Here is a 15,935-nt window from a genome sequence, read left to right as displayed (position 1 = left end):
GTGGCATCACCCCTCCACAGGTGAACCTGGTGCACCGTGGCCTGCAGAGCTGGCCTGAGCCGCAGGACGCTGCACACCAGCTGGAGTGACACGGTGTCCCGGTGGCCACCTCCCCCGCCAGGTGCGACCACCCACGGCTGCGTGAGACCGGCAGGACCGGGGCGCGCCCGCCGCTATGCCGGGAGAGCGGCTGCCAGCGGCGGGCAGCGAGCGCCACCTCGCGGCCAGAGAGCGCCCGGCACCGCCCCCCGCGGCCCCCCCCGGTACGGGCGGCACGGCGTCCCCCGCCCCAGCTACGTGGGGGTGCCGAGCCCCAGGCCAGCCGTGGGGAGGGGACTCAGGCTGGGAGAAGGGCGACCAAGCCCAGCGCCGGGTGTGTCCTTCGGGCCACAACGTGTTCCCCGAAGGGTCTCGGGGAAAGCCAGCCCTGAGACACGCAGGGGATGGATTCCCCTGGACTCAGCATTCCCCGCCGGGATTTAGAAGTGAGACTTTCCATGGGATGTCCCATCTCTGATGCTTTGTGTGATGGGTGGGTGGGCTGGACAGCGCCGGGATGGCAGGTGTGGGTGGGCGCAGGACCGCTGCTCGGGGATCGCAGCCACGCAGGGGACACAAAGCTGAGACCCCTGCGCATCCCCGAGTTCCAGCCAGGCATGGAGCAAGGGGTCTGGCTCCATCTGTGTCCTGGCCACGCATCCCTGCCTCCTGGCTCATGGGGTGCAGTAAGTACTGGGGTGAAACCGCTGGGAATCCTTTAAGCACGGAGGGATGTGCTTTGGTCAGAGCAGGCGGCTGCAGCAGCTCTCTAGGACAGCCAAGCAGCTGCCTGCATTCATCAAAAGAGAAGAAATATAAACCCAAGAAATGCTAAACCAGATAAACAAGGAAGCAATGATTTTCTCTTTGTGGCATAGGAAGTCAATAAAGCTCAAGGAAACCACCTGTATTTTATTACCACATATTCATATGTTTAATGCTATTAAAACAAGAGTCTGGGGTGAGCTACAGGAAATCAGAGCACTTAATGGTGCAGACACAAACCTTCCCTCCTCCCTCTCCAAAGGTGATTTGAACCAGTTTAAGCAAATGTGTCTTCATCTTTTAAAATAATTATGTGATTTAGAGACACTTTTCCCTGGCTCACATCAAATGACTTTAATGGGGTCTGCTCGTGTGTGTGTGTCTGTTTAACAAGTTATTGCTTTTTAAAGCTGCATTTATTCCCCAGTATTCACCAGAAAAGTAATTCTCTCTGAGAAGGGATTATTCGTGTTCCACCATCACTTGGCATTTATTCCACGGTGCATTTAGTAGTGAAATGGTGCCCAGAGGGCAGAGGCCAAAATGTGATCTAAAATGATATGCTGAAATTTGGGATAAACATCCTCTGGGTGGTCTACCAGCTGTGAACTTTCTCTTCTTTGTTTCCTTTTTTTAGACTGGTTTCAAAAAAACAAACAGGACTTGAGTGCGCTTGCATGTGTGTGCGTGCATTCAGATGAGTCTGTTGGGGTGTGTATCATCTTTGTCTAGCAATTTTTGTCCTCTCTGGCCCAATTTTGGCCACTCCCATGGCTGTCCTCAAGGCCAGGCTGAGCTCTGCCTTCCCTGCTTGTGTCCTCCTCACCACCCTGCCCAAAATGGAATTTTCCTGGAGCAGAAGAGAGCTGGCAGCAGTCCCGGCCAGCCTGGGATGGGAACTTGAAAGTGGTTTTTACACATGCCACTGCGTGAGGGGCAGGTGCTCTGAGAGGGTCCTCACAGGTGACCTTGCTGTCCTTGTCCCACAAAGACCTGTCAGCATTGGGGAGAAAAGGGCTGATTTAGGGGCTAGGTGAGCACACAGGGGTGCAGCAGGAGCCCAGCTGCATTTCCAACCCCCAGCCATAGCTGGGCCAGCTGAGGAACAACATCTCCAGACATTCAGGGTGATGCTGAGACCACTTGCTAATGTACAAAAGGAGAAGAAAAGCTGGGAAGAGTCAGAAACTCTTTGGGTTTGGTGGAAAGGAGGGCAGGGGAATGCACGGCAAACCTGCTGCAGAGTGTTTTCTGTGGCGAGGGGAAAGCATTAGCACTGTAGGGTGAAGGCCAGGTGAGCCCTGCTTGGCACAATCCTCAGTTCTGGGGAGGCAGAGCACCGAGGTGTGGGTGCATCTGCCCTGAGCCGTGCTTCTCTGGGAAGACACTTGCTGGGTGAGCTGCTTCATTTACCCATTGTGCTGGAGGCACTGGGAATCTCTGAAGCAACTGAGCTCTGTCAGTGAAGCAGCTAATTTCTCCTCACAGGTGTATTTGGCTGCTTCAGGTAAGGGTAAAGTGAAGTCTCACATGCAAGTCATCAGAGCAGTCTGGGGACCAAGTGGGACAGTGACAGTTCAGCTGCAACTAATCTGTATTTCTTGCAGAGAAATATCACCAGCACAGACAACAAGAGGTGCAAAAGAGAGGGCTGAGCAGTTAAAGAATCAGGCTGTTGGTGGCATAAATCCTGCGTTAACAGGCTAAAGAGATGGTCTCAGCAGGACGTCTCCAATCTCAGCCACTGATATGAGGGAAGCGATGGGTACCACTGAGCAGGGAACCAGGAGGATAAGTGAGATGGTGCTGTCTGCAGAGTGCCTTTGTATAGCAACAGGCTGTGGAGCTGAGCTGGCCCCAGCAGCAGCAGCTGGGCAACCTCCTCCATGGGATGCTGGAGCAGAGACCACTGGTGCTCTGGTGCTCTGCTGGCTGCTGCAGCCTACGGGAGACTCCTTCATGTGCCTGCAAAAGGAGCCCAGGGAACACTACCCTGGCAGTAGGATTGAGTCACTCCACCAAAGCAGACACCAACATTGCAAAGAATGTCCAGGGCTGCAAAAGAAAGTCTGGGCTCTTTAGCCATGCCAGGGCACTGGCTCTAGTTTGCAGGTCTCCTCTCCCAGAACCACATGTCATGGAGCCTGGCATTGCTGGATCTCTCTGGGGCAGGGGAAAGTATGCAGAAATGGAGGCAGGCATATGAAACGTTTCAGTGACTCATTTGTGCAAGAGATTAATGTGCTTTGTGACCACAACACATCCTTACAATTTATCTGACCTACTTGATCTCCCAGACACAACATTTTTGCCCCTTAGTTTGTGCTTCAGGCTGTTTCTTCCTCTTGACTTGCAGCAAATCCCCTAGAGGGATGTCAACGTTTGACTAAAGGGGCCCTGTGATAAACCTACCTTCCTATCCAAACCCTGCAAGGCTTCTAGCATGTTAAAAGTTGCAACTTTGACCTCAAATTGCTTTGTGTCAAATCCTGAACTCATTGAGCCTTTTGTGTCTTCAAGACTGAAGCAGCAGCTTCCAGTGGAAGTAGGTTTTGTTCCCATGTAGTTTAAATTTATCCTGGAGGAAGAAATCAGATCAATTCTCACATCCTTTGTGTCCACAATAGCTGTGATTGCAAACAGCTGCAGTCCCTGTCCTGCTATAAAAGCCACTGAGAAGGGTTATTGCTCTCTCCTGACCTCCATCTCTTATAGAATCAGAACAAACCACTTCAGCTCCTTGTAAATGGTCTTTCCTGCTCTTGGCCTGTTGCCTGCGTCACCCAGTGCTCTGATGGGACCATGTCCTTACCTGGTGTCCTTTGGTGGTTATGAGGAAGCTGAAAGGTGTAGGTTTCCCAGGGGGAAGGAACTTCAGCTCCTTTGCATTAGTTTATTGCTGGGGTTATTCACTGACAGTGAACTAACAAACTCAGCTGATTTCCTCCTAAATGACCTCATGCTGATACAGCAATGATGAAACTGGAACAATGTGGGGTTTTTTGGGGAATGATGGGTTCAGGTTTGCAGCAGTACAGTGATGGAAATGTAAGTATAATGGGTCCATTACAGCATTTGTACTGGAATGAGGCACCCTGAAATATATCGACTGGTTGCTGTTGGAAAGCATGTTAGCAGTCCTTTTCCCTCCCTCATAAGCCCGTTCCTCAGGTGGTTGTTCACTGTCACTGATTTCACAGTTAAAGATTAATTACAGGCTCTGCCTCAGACTTCTCACCAAGGGACACAGTGGGGAGTCACCCAGCCATCCCCTGCCATCTGCAGCAGTGGGATGTGGGGCTGAAGGATGGTCCCTTCCTGCAGAGGTGCTGAGCTCTGATGCCAGAGTGGAAATTATTAATTTCAATGGTTTGAGGTGGTTTCTCTGAGCCTGTAGGCCTGGGCCAGCCCTGTGTGGGTGCAAGCACCTGAACATCTTGAAGTATTGCAGCAAATAGGACATGGCATGAAACCTGGGCTCAATTTTCCCCTGGAGGTGGACATTTGGCCATTCCAGCATCCTACTCAGTTTATCCTGAGAGCCTGATGATGTCTGCCTGAATGGGGTAAGTCGCTGCATGGGTGTGAGCCCCCTTTGCCTGTCTCCTGGCCAGAGGAAGGGAATGCTGTGGGATTTATGGGTGAGGAATCAACACCTAGACTGCAACAATCCTGAGTGGGTTAAACAATCCCCACATTTGTAGCAGGAAAAAGCCCTTGTCCCCACACCTACGAGGTGGCCTGCAAGCTGCTTCTCGTGATAATTTCCCAGGGCAATGCTGCCACAGCTTTCCAGGGAGCTGGGTGCTGGTGGAAACAGTCTAGGTTCTCGCCACGCTCCAACCTGAGGAATGCCCTGGCAGGGAGGGTCTGACCCTGTCTTTGGACTGCCAGCCTTGTCCCCTGCTCCTTCCCTGCCTGGTTTCAGCACCTCCTCTCAGCAAAACCCCAGGCAGGGGGGGCCTGGTGACACCTCTTTATTTTGCAGACAGCAGCACACAGGGATAAGGTAACTAATTTGGGAAATTACTCCAGCCATCAATTCCCTGAGTGATTTGGTGGGAGAGGCTTTGAATGATCAGCTGAGCTTCACACACTCTCCCTGCCGTTCACTTGGGCTTGAATTACCCTTTTATTTTACTTCCTCCTTGTTCTCATTGCCACACCACTCAAACTAGAATTATTCGCCTACAACCACAAACGCAGGGATATATCACCGGGAGTGCTGTAGGGCTGTCGCCATATATAATGCTCTGAGCTCAATATTTATAGAGCTACATACAGCACAAATCATATCCAGAAAGCCCGTCAAGCTGGAGAGCTAGGTATAAACTCCAGAAATATCGCAAGCCATCGCTCACAAGAGACTGCCCGGCAGACTCGCTGGCCGTACATCACACTGTAATGCCATCCAAGTCCGCGCTCGGTGCTGGAGTGGATCAGAGGTCACTGCCAAGCTTTTCTTCCATAAATCCTGGGCGCTGGCTTTCAGCAAGGTTAGGGGCTGGGAGAGCCCTGCTCTGAGTGCTCCTTCCTCCTGCTTGCTGCTGCCAACACCGAGCTGTCCCAGCACCATGTGTGGGCATTTATCTTCGGGGTCTTGTCCTCCCTTCTCCCTCTCTGCTATAGGAACCAGAGGGGAAGGAAGAAGGGATGCAATGGATCTCACAGCTCAACTGTACAAGCTATGGGGGCTGACAACTCATCTGAAATGTCCTTTTGACGGGCTTTGGGGGAAGGTGAGCCCCTCTTCTTACCCCTCTGAGTCACATTCTCCCTCATCCCCCTGCTCTGTGCAGGGGTGTAAATTTTCTCCAAGTGCTGTATCAAACCCCACATGGTTAAGGGCACCCAGTAGCCTGCCTGTCACACACCAAAGGCACGGGTATCAGGCCAGGATAGTCCAGGTCCCTCTGCCTCTGCTTTTTCTCCTTCTTCTCTCCTCTTTTCCCCCTTTCCAAAGTTTGTCTTTGGTTTGGGTGGAGCTGATGCCTCCCTGGAGATGGGGAACAGTTCCTGACCAGGGCAGGCCCTGATGCTCTCCAGGGCTGTTCTGTTGCATTTGAAGTCAATCCAAAGAGCAAAGCACAAGCAAGAAGAGTGCTCTGTAGATGAAGACTAATCCATCTCCAGCTCTTCCTACTCCTGGCAGCTCTCAATCTACGTGCTGGCGGTCCAAAGCACACTGCAGTGGATAGAGAAGATCCAGGAGATGGGATCAGATGCAACAAATGGGTGAAGCCTCTCTGAAACAGAGGAGCAGTGACATGGTGCTTCCTGAACAAATAAGCACTGGGGTTTTGTCTAAGAAACCACCAGCCAGACAGTCACTTGTATTTCTGAGTATGATGGACTTGAGCTAACCAGTCTCTGCCTCTCCCCTAGCAGCATGGCAGGCAGATTCTGACATTAAGCAAAATAAAATCCAACCCTTAGCATTAAGTAAAACTCCCAGCGTGATGGGTTTGTGGCTTGCAGCAACAACTCAGCAGGGGCGTGTTAAAGCTGGTCTCCAGTGAGTGGAAGAATGAAGCTTTGCAAAACCCTGACGAGGCAAAGCTCCTAAAATAACAATTGAATTAAACTTAATTCATTTTCACTTAATACCCTAATAGTGCCTTTAGCAAATGAGGCTATTATTATTTTGAGGAGGAAAATGGGGAGGTGCAGTCTGGATACAACTCACATCTCCTTACTGAAAGAAAGAAAACTTTGGTGGAAACAAAACAAGTCTTGTGAAGAAATGCAGGCGGTTCAGTTTTCACATGTGGTTTGAAACACCCCCAAACCCAGCCAGTCTCACATTCTTCAAGGTGTGCCCCAGACTTGAGTATGCAAAGTCATCTCTTTCTTGCCATGTGCTGGGGATTTGCTGGGTTTGCCAGAGTTAGACACACGGTCATATCCAACGTCTGTGGATAGATGGCCAAGCTCTTCCTACCCTCTTCTTCTCCTGCAGCCTTTTGTGCATCTCTAAGGCATTTGAACCCCAGAAGTCCACTGCTTGCTCTCCCCCTCACCACCCTGGCATGCAGGGTTTGAAGCACTGTGCTCACTTTTGCTTCCATGGATGACATGTAGGTGTGAGCCGATCCCTCAGGAAAGCTGAGCTAACCCCGCTGCTGCTGCCCTGACTCAGCGGGGCATGCAGGCACAAGCTCAGGGTGGCCCGCACTGCAGCAGCCCTGGACACTCATCCCCATCCGGTACAGCCTCCAACCACACGCCTTATTTCCAGCCTTGCCTCCTGTTTTCTTGCACTTACGCTCATTTCTGCTGGGGGTGGGATTTGGGATTTTGCAAGCCCCTCACTACCAAGATTTTCTTTCTCTGTTGGGGCTGCAGATCAGCATGCCAGAAAGGGCATCCCACAGCTCTTTCCCTCAGACTCCCCAGCAAAGACAGAATATTTTATGGTCCCACACTCCAGAGCAGCATGGTCAACCAATGCAAGCAGCAAATGGACCCAAGTAGCCATCCCAACCCTACCTCCCAAACTTTCCTGCTCCAAACTCAGACTCTGCAAACCAGAGGGAGCAAGGGCTGCTCCAAAATGGCCATGCAGGCACTGAACTACACTTCCCAGTAGGCCACAGAGCAAGGACCCTCCTGGTATTAAAAAGCCTCTGTTTGACGTGCTCATGCTTGGTGGGGATGGGGACAGCTGGGGGATTTCAGGATTTCAGGGCTAGAGGCAGCCACTGTTCATCACTGCGTAAGCAACAGCAGCAGCAGGCATTAGAGCAAAATTAATTTCCTCTCTTAATGCAGCTCTCCTCTGTCACTACTGGCTTTACAATCTTCCTCCCAGAGCTCTAGAAAATAGCCCAGACAGGCTTTGCAAGGTCGCCTTGCCCTCTGTCTTGCTCGGAGGCAGGCTCTGCTCCAGCTAATCCTCTCCTGACAGACCTTTTTGTCTCTCTTTCTCCACCTGCCCTGGTTAGGACAGGCAGCTCCTTAGCTTTGAGAGAAAAAGAGAAGAAATATTCTCATTAAGACACAGCTTTTCAAAACTCTCTGCTCTTCCCATCAATTAGAACTGGTTAATTTTAGGGTTATTCTACCAAAACTGAATGAGAAGGTCCCTGGGACATTGAGCACCCACCCTTCTCAGCTGCAGCCCCTCTGCTGCCAACAGATGCTGCTGCTTCTCTCTCTTGCTGCCAGGCAGGGAGAAGTGATATTTAGAGCTGTTTCTGATGCAGGGGCAGGAGGCAGGTGAGAAATAACTTAACTGGGGACATTTTCCTGTGACCTGGAGAGTTAGCACATGCCCTAGCTAGTCCCCTGCACCTTTCCGCTGTAGCAAGCCACACCTCTTAACCTGATAGTTTCAGAACTATTCCAACCAAAATCCAGCTCAACTTTCAAAAGCAAGGATTAATGGGAAAACAATTATCAGACTTGTGGAATACTCCATCAAAATCAGACCATCAGTTTTGGTTTTTTAATTCTGTGCAGAATGAGAAGAATATGAGTGAACTCCACCACCTCTGGGGCTGCCATGAGCCTTTTGCCTTCTGGATCACTGTCTAAGAAATGGATTTTCTTGGGCATTATTCCTTTGAAAGGAGATTCCTGCCTTGTGTGAGAGCCGAGGCCTGGGAATAACAAAGATCTAGGTAGTCATTTGCCACAGCCTGTGGATGGACTCCCATGCCCAGTGTGCACCAGACCCACACCCAATAGGAAGCTGCATGGAACCCCCAGTCCTGTCCTGACCAGGCGAGCACCCACGGTGCTGTGAGGTACTGAGCCTACCCTGTGTGTTTTGCAGCATCAGGGCTGCCTCTGGTTGAGTCCGGGGGGCTCTGAAGACCAGCCAAGGTCACTGGGAGAACCTCACAAGCAGCCTCTTGCCACAGGGCAAGAAATTGGGTTCCTTTCAGGGAGCATCGATGAGCTCTCATGCCTTGCCTTGGGAACATCAGTTGAGAGAGGAGCAAAACATAGCCTACGCTGTGTGCACAGGCTCCAGCCATGTTTGCAGATGGCAGAATACCTGCCCCATTTCCCTCACCCAGTTCTCCTGCCCAACCCCCTTCTTTCCAGCCCCTTCTCTAGAAAATAATCCTCATCCTCCTGCTGTGAAGGAGAAGGCATCAAAGTCAAGGGCCGTGACACAGCAGAATGGAGGGCAGGAGGGGCTGGGAAGCTTTCCCTGGGGAGTCCTTCAACTTTCTTATCACCAAACCCATTGCAAAAGGGTTTTGACCAGGAGACTTGTCACCAAGTGAGATGCTTCAGAGCCAAGCCTTGGCTGTCTCACTCCAGACATCAGTTACATGGTGGGGGTGGTCCTGGTGGCAAACCAAGTTATCAGGTAATTATTATTTCTTCTCACTTTGGGATGATCCTGTCTGTGTTTTTACATCTGGCAGCACTAACTACCCTTTTGCTTTCCTTTGGAATGTTCAGGGAACAAGTAGGGCAAATTCTCTCCCCCTTGGCCGTGGTTTCTGCACCCTGGGATGGGCACGGCACAAGGAATGAAGGCAGAAGTTGTTTTGCAACCTTGCTCATGGGTGTCACAGCTGATTCCCCTGCAGGGCAAAGAAAGAGAGATGGAAGTGAGAGAAATGAAACCTATTAGTATCAAACAATTAAGGGCTATGGTTGAATTAGGTGAAGAACAAATGGGACTATTTGGGAAATGCATTAGTGGATCATAAAATAATATGATTTTAAGAAATGAGAAATAGCAGCTGATTATAGACTGTGTGACATTGGCTGTACATTGCTGCTTGTGTTGATGGGCTTGGAAGTTGCTTGGCTGCTCCGGTTTATTTTGCTGTGCTGGAAAGCACTGATGGATGAGGGGGATGCAGGAGCAGCAGCCAAGGGTTTGTTTGCATCATCATTGCATCACGGCGTAATTCAGATCTGGAAGCGACCTCAGGAAGTCTCTCATCCAGCCCTCTCTCTGAGCAGGGCTCACTGCTGCTACATCAGGTTGCTCAGTTCAGTCGACCTTTGAATGTCTAATGACCCCAAAGTCTGACCCCTGGTCCAGTATTTGACTACTCTTCGCGTGGAAAGTTTCTTTTCCTAATATCTAATCAGTTTTCCTCGATGCAATTCGTGTCCATTACTCCTTGTGTCCATTGCTCCTTAGCCTTAACTTCCACTCCAAGGAGACTCTGGCTCCCTCTCTTCTAATGCCCCACCAGGCATCTCTGGCATGGATGAGGGTGCCTGTGGAAGGGGATGTGCAAGCACAGGACACCTGGGGGAGCCGCCAGCATGAGCATAAAGGAATGTGACTTGTGACACCCCTTACACTCAAGGCTTAAATACTTCTATGAAAAAATGTTGCCCATCATATTTTCCTTCAAAATATTAATCTTCTGAAACTCCCTCACTGGAAGTAAAGTGACCATAATATTCATTTGTGCGATTCAGAGGCAGGTCCAGTACCTCGGGGTGTCACTGGCACCCATGTAACCAAGAGCAGAAAATAATGTGGGGACAGGGTGTTTGTCCATCAGCTGCAGGGTCAGCACATATGTAGCACTTCATACTGGCAGCTCATAGGACCCCTTGGCCAGCGAAGGGGGGACACTGACTGTTTGGTTGACACCAAACACTGATGGTTTGGGTGGTTTGCTGCATTTTGGAATGGGTTACAGAGAAGTGGGTTAAAGTCTGGGATGTGCTTGCGACCTGGCTCTGTGGGTGGGGTGGTCATGCAATGGCATCACATGCATCAATAACCAAGCACAGTGCTGCTACCCAGCCAGTACGCCCTGCTGCTGCTGGGAGAGTGGGCCAGCATTTTCATTTGGCAATGTGATGGGTTCAAAGCTGCTCCAGGTGCCCTAAAAAGCCTTTGCTGCCTGTGGAAATGCAGACTGACAGTACCAAAGGAAGGCAAAGTCATTTGGCAAGGCAACTTTGTGCCATGGGGCCACGCAGGGCAGTGGGCTCATCCCAGTTCTGCAGTGGCTGTAACTGTGGGGCAGGATAAAGCAGCTCCTAACACTTCAGCAGCTGGAAGATTTGGGATGGGCCATAGGCGGGGGAGTCACAGGGCTCGTTCCAGGTGTAAAGCCCTGTCAGCTGGCACACAGTGACCCAGGAACCCTGAAACCCTCCTAGCTCTGAGGGTGAAACAGGAGGCAAAAGAGTTTCTGCTAGCAGTGACGTGGGCTGCAGAGGAGCTCTGCACACACACAAGGGAGCGCTCCAAAGTTCAGCTGCCCAGGGCAGCAGGGTTTGAAACATCCAGGGACTGAATTTCCTTAATTCATCATGTCTCTCATCACATTTTGGCTGAAATTCAACAAGACATTTAGATTTGGGGGGACAGGGGCTGAGGGGCATGCATGATGCACATGGGACCACCTAGGAGGAGCTGCCTGCTTCTTCCCTGCTGCCCCACTGTTTCTCAGAATGGTCAGTTCTAACCTTGTGCCTGGCTTTGACCTTCCCTCTTGTCACCCAGATCTGTGGCACTGCTGCCACTTTGTTATTAGCACTAATCCTCTGAAATCATGGCAAACCAGGGGATGGGTTTCACCCTTCAGCCTATATTACAGGGATAGGTAAGCACCCTGCTTCCTCAGCTCCTGGTAGGGGGAATGAGGGGGGCAACATGGTTCTTCACACGGTGTCTGCCATCAGTAGTGTCAAGAGCCCTGGGAAAATACTACAGGATTTCTCTGTGGGACGCAAAGCAACTGGTCACGTAGCAGCAGAAGGGATGCTACGAAGCCGTTTGCTCGCAAACCCCTTCCGCTTTATAGATTTTTAACCTTTAGAAGGGGGGTTTCGCCTACCCAAAACGCCTGGCAGGAGGTGGGCAGCCGTGTTCGGGGGGGCGCAAGGTGTGGTGGGCAGCCGTGTTCGGGGGCCGGGGGCGGCGGCGGCGGCGCTGCCTGCAGAGGTCCCCCTCGCCTAAGCTTTGAGAGCCGGGCAGGGCGGCAGCGGCGCGCCCGCACCGCCGCGCGGGGGAGGCGGCAGCGGCACCGGCGGCAGGGACCCCCGCCGGACCCCCGCCCGGACCCCCGACACCCCGCCCCCGTCGTCCCTCCCCCCCAGCTCCCTCCGCTGTCCGGAGCAAAGCGGCGTCGGGATGCCCACGGGTTTGCCGTAAGGATGTGGTGAGGTGAGCCTGGAGAAGGGATCGCCTAAAGGTGGGACAACGGCGAGGCAGGAAATCCAGCAGCCTGGGCTAACTGCGCGATCCCCAGGGGGCAGCCTGAATTTCAGGTCTTGGCAGCTCGGCCTGCTCTGCCGAGGAGGCACCTGGAGCAGGAGGTGGCCGAGGGATGATGTGTGATGAAGGTGCTTCAGGTCCTGCCAAGAGCAGAGGCCAACGCTTACCAGAAGCTGAGGGAGAGGGAGCGGGACAGGACAGCCCATTCCTCCTCCCCAGCTGCTCATGGGTCTGGGTTTTGCCCCGATCTCTGTGATGGATTTAGAGTTCTCCAGCTTAGCCCACACCAGTACTGTGGCTGCTCCATCTTTGGCATCATACAAGAATTTGGGGAGGAATGACTGGTCCCGGCTGCATTAAAAAGGAGTTCCTGCCAGGGACACTCCAGAGAAAAAAAAAGGTGTATTCCCTCCTGTGCCCCATGGCAGCTAAAAGCAGGGGCACCACAAGCAGCTGGAAGACCCCCTCCATGCCTGGCCGAGGCTGTAGCCCTGCAGGGTGCATGCTGCCTCCTCCAGCCTCGCTGCAAAGCCAGGCCCGGCAAGGCAGGGGTGTGCGGGGTGCCCTGGGCTTCGCTCTCCTGCCCTGGTCCCACCTCCTCTGATCATGCCCACAGGCCTCCCTCCTCTCTCAGCACATGGGTGACCATATCCCTGCCCTGGCTGGCTGCTGGAGTGCTTGGGTTTGGCGTTGGGATTTTGGGGATGGAGACAGCGCTGTGCACTCTTCTAATTCCCTGCTTTAAAATAAAAAACAGAGGACAAGATGATCTATCCACCCACGTGTTGGTACATGTGATTTTTACTGTGGGAGCTAGGACATGAGCTGCCAACACCAGCAAACCCCTCCTGAGCGTGGGCTGGCGTTAAGGGTTGAGTGGCCTCTCCACAGCCAGCAAGCCTCACGCTCACAGTCGCATCACTTTTCCACCAAATACCCTGTTCCTGCTCCCAAGGAAAGGACCATTTACTTTTTTTTTCCCCAAAAAGTAAAGGGGAATAGCAGCCAGCTAATAGTGTAAAGTGAGGAAAACCCTGTGAACAGGTCCTCAGAGGGAGTCGGCACAGGCTCAAAGTTTCTGTGCTGTCTTGCCCTGTGCTGTCCTGTTCTCACTGCTCTGTCCTCTGAGCATGGTGTGAGTCCCTTCCAAGGGGAAAGTTATTTCCATAACAAATGGAGGAGGGCGGGGGGAGCTGAGAGTAATATTGGCTTTGTCAGGAAAGGACAGATCAGAAGTGATTTATTTGGATGTATTCGACATCTTGGAAAACTCCAGCCTGGTTGTAATAATAACGTTTTTGAAGGTAAGGAGCATTAGTGCAACAAGCTGGTCCTGGTTCAGCGTGACCTGGGCATTGCTTTGGGCTATGAACCCGGTCACAGACCCTCTGCATCTGCCCGAGTGCCCTGGATGTGTTTCCAACAGCAGGCTAGTGGGTCTGTAAGATGAGAGAAGTGGGACTGGTGTTGGGGAGGATGGGCTTGCAGTGGGTGGTGTAGAGGGAGCAGCAGGGTCCCTGGCAGGGGGTGCATTTGCAGACTGGGACACCATTCAGAGCACTTGTGATCCTGGGGGTTATGGGCCTGGTGCAGTGGGACCTTCCCTTTGTCGCATACTGGGCAGCCTGCTCTCCTTCCCGGGCCAGGCACGAGAAAGGGTACATGGGGGCTCCCAGCCAGCCGGGGTAAGCACGGGCCCTGGGGGACACAGCAGGATGGGCAGTCACTCACCAAGCTGTCACCCGCGGTAGAGGGGCACAGGAACTCCCCTCACTTGCAGGCTGCTGGCACCAACTGCAGTCTCACAGGGAGGTTTGCTCTGGATTTAGGGGGAGGTGGAGGCCGGGGAGGGGAGGCTGTGGAGCAGCAGCCCATCTCCCCAGCAGTCAGGACACCTCAGAACAGGGGGGTTTCGCTGCAGCCTTGGAGGCTGCCTGCATCTCTCTGAAGGACACCCCCTCCCCAAGTCGGGGGAAGCCCCCCACCTCAATCTGGGGCCTTGTTGGCCTTGGGAAGGGTCTGGGGAGCAATGAAGGACCGGGCACGGGGCTCCTTCCCTCACCGAGCTGCTCACGTGTGAACTTCAGCCCCCGTCCCTGGCTCCCTTCCTTGCCGCGGTCGCTTGGCTCCCCCAGGCCCACCCGTGTCCCTGCCTGTGGAGCTGTCCCCGGGGGGGCGGGGGGGGGGAGCATTGTCTTATTCGGGAAATGGGAGACAGGGGTTGGGAAGGAGGGAGAAAGGCTTTTGCCAGAGGAAATCGATATCCCGTGAAAAGTAATTATTGAAGCATAAATTTATCATAAGGGTGATCACCAATAAAACATCTCTTGGCGACGTTTTAATTTAAAATCAAATTCGAAAAGGCCCCCCTCCCCCTTCCAAAAAAAATCCTTAACAAGCAGAAAAATAACTGCAGCCCTTGGAACACTTCATTATACGTTCAAAGAGAGCTCCATCATCTTCGCACCGACGCCGGGCTTTGCTCTTCTGATGGATCCAATGCAGCTGATTTATGGAAATGACTTGCAAATCCATAAATGTAGTTTGCAGTGACAGCCGTGCATATCACTAGTAATTCCTTTAAAGTATGCAAAGAAAAATGATTCATATCTGGTTGGACCCTGCCTTTTCCAAGGGTCGCCACTCTTGAGTCTTGATGTGTTTGTCTGTATTGGTTTCCCTCTTGATTTTTATTTTTTTTTTAACTCGGTGATGGATGAGGCTGAGATCTTACAGCTGAAACCCGGGACCCCGAGACGGCCGGCGAGGGAAGGGTTAAGCCTGTGGGAAGGTGTTTTTGCCCTCCGTCCCCGGGGACACGCGTGGGTCGGGCGCGACACACATTGCCGCACTCGGTGTCGTGTGTCCCCCCCCCCGGCTTTTCTCCGCAACCCCTCCGGGTTTCAGCCCCGGATCCCGAAAGCTTAATTGTGATAATTAATTAGTCCTCCATTGCTGGGTGACTACGAGGCGGGTGGAGGGGGACCAGGAAGGTGCAGCTCGGAGGGAAATGTGACCGTGACTCAGTTTCCCCACTTGTAAGGGGGGCAGCGCCCCAGGCGTGAGGGGGCAGGTGGGGGGAGCCGGCCCACGGCGATGGGGCTGCAGCCTCGCTCCGGGCGCTTCCCCGATTCCCCCGAGGGTTCCGGCTCTGCCATCCCTGCCTCCTTGCGCCTCCAGCACACGGGGCTGGGGCCGCACCCGTTCGGCAGGGCAAGCCTTTCCCTGGGGGCAAAGATGGAGCAGAATTAGCAGATCTCGGAATTTCTTCACTGTTTTTCGCAGTTATCCTGGGCACCACCACACAGACCCCTTTGTCTCCCCCAAAGATCACCCTCCAGCGGTATCTCCGTTAATGCATTTATTAGGCTTCATGATGCAATAACCAGAAGCAGCCAGAAAATGTAGCATATTTCCACATTATCATCCAATTTCCCTTCCTGGGTATTTAGTTCAACTCTTTAACACCAGCCACATAATTAGAATTTGGATTTCCATTAATTTTCCTTGGGCCTGCAACCATTTTAAGATCACACTGGTAATTAACGTGATACATCACTAATTTCACCAAGCACAATCTAAGTAGGCGCTCCCCCTCCCTCCCGGCGGGCCGGGCTGGGGGGGGGGGGGGGTGGGGGCGAGCCAGGGATCGGGGCGGCCCGGGGTCCCCGGCCGGGGGAGTGGGGTGGCTCTGCCTGCCCCTGGCCCCTCCGAGGAGCGGAGCGTGTCGTGACGCAGCCCGGCCCCGCCGCATCCTCCACGTTTGCTACGGAAAATACACTTTTCTTTCCAGTAAATTTAACAATTAAAAATATTTATCGGTAGCAGATTTACGTTGTTGTGTCTCCAGTCTTGGGGCATATTGGTAGACTATTAAGACTAATTAGCATCCTTTCTGCATGCAGATTTACTAAGCTGATTGCAGTATAACTCATCCCTAAAAGCCCCTATCCCTTCACATTTGCAGAGTGTA

The sequence above is a fragment of the Falco peregrinus genome, chromosome 1, assembly GCF_023634155.1.
Source record: "Falco peregrinus isolate bFalPer1 chromosome 1, bFalPer1.pri, whole genome shotgun sequence".
In the NCBI taxonomy this organism is placed as follows: Eukaryota; Metazoa; Chordata; class Aves; order Falconiformes; family Falconidae; genus Falco; species Falco peregrinus.
Note: the sequence above shows the minus strand (reverse complement) of the source record.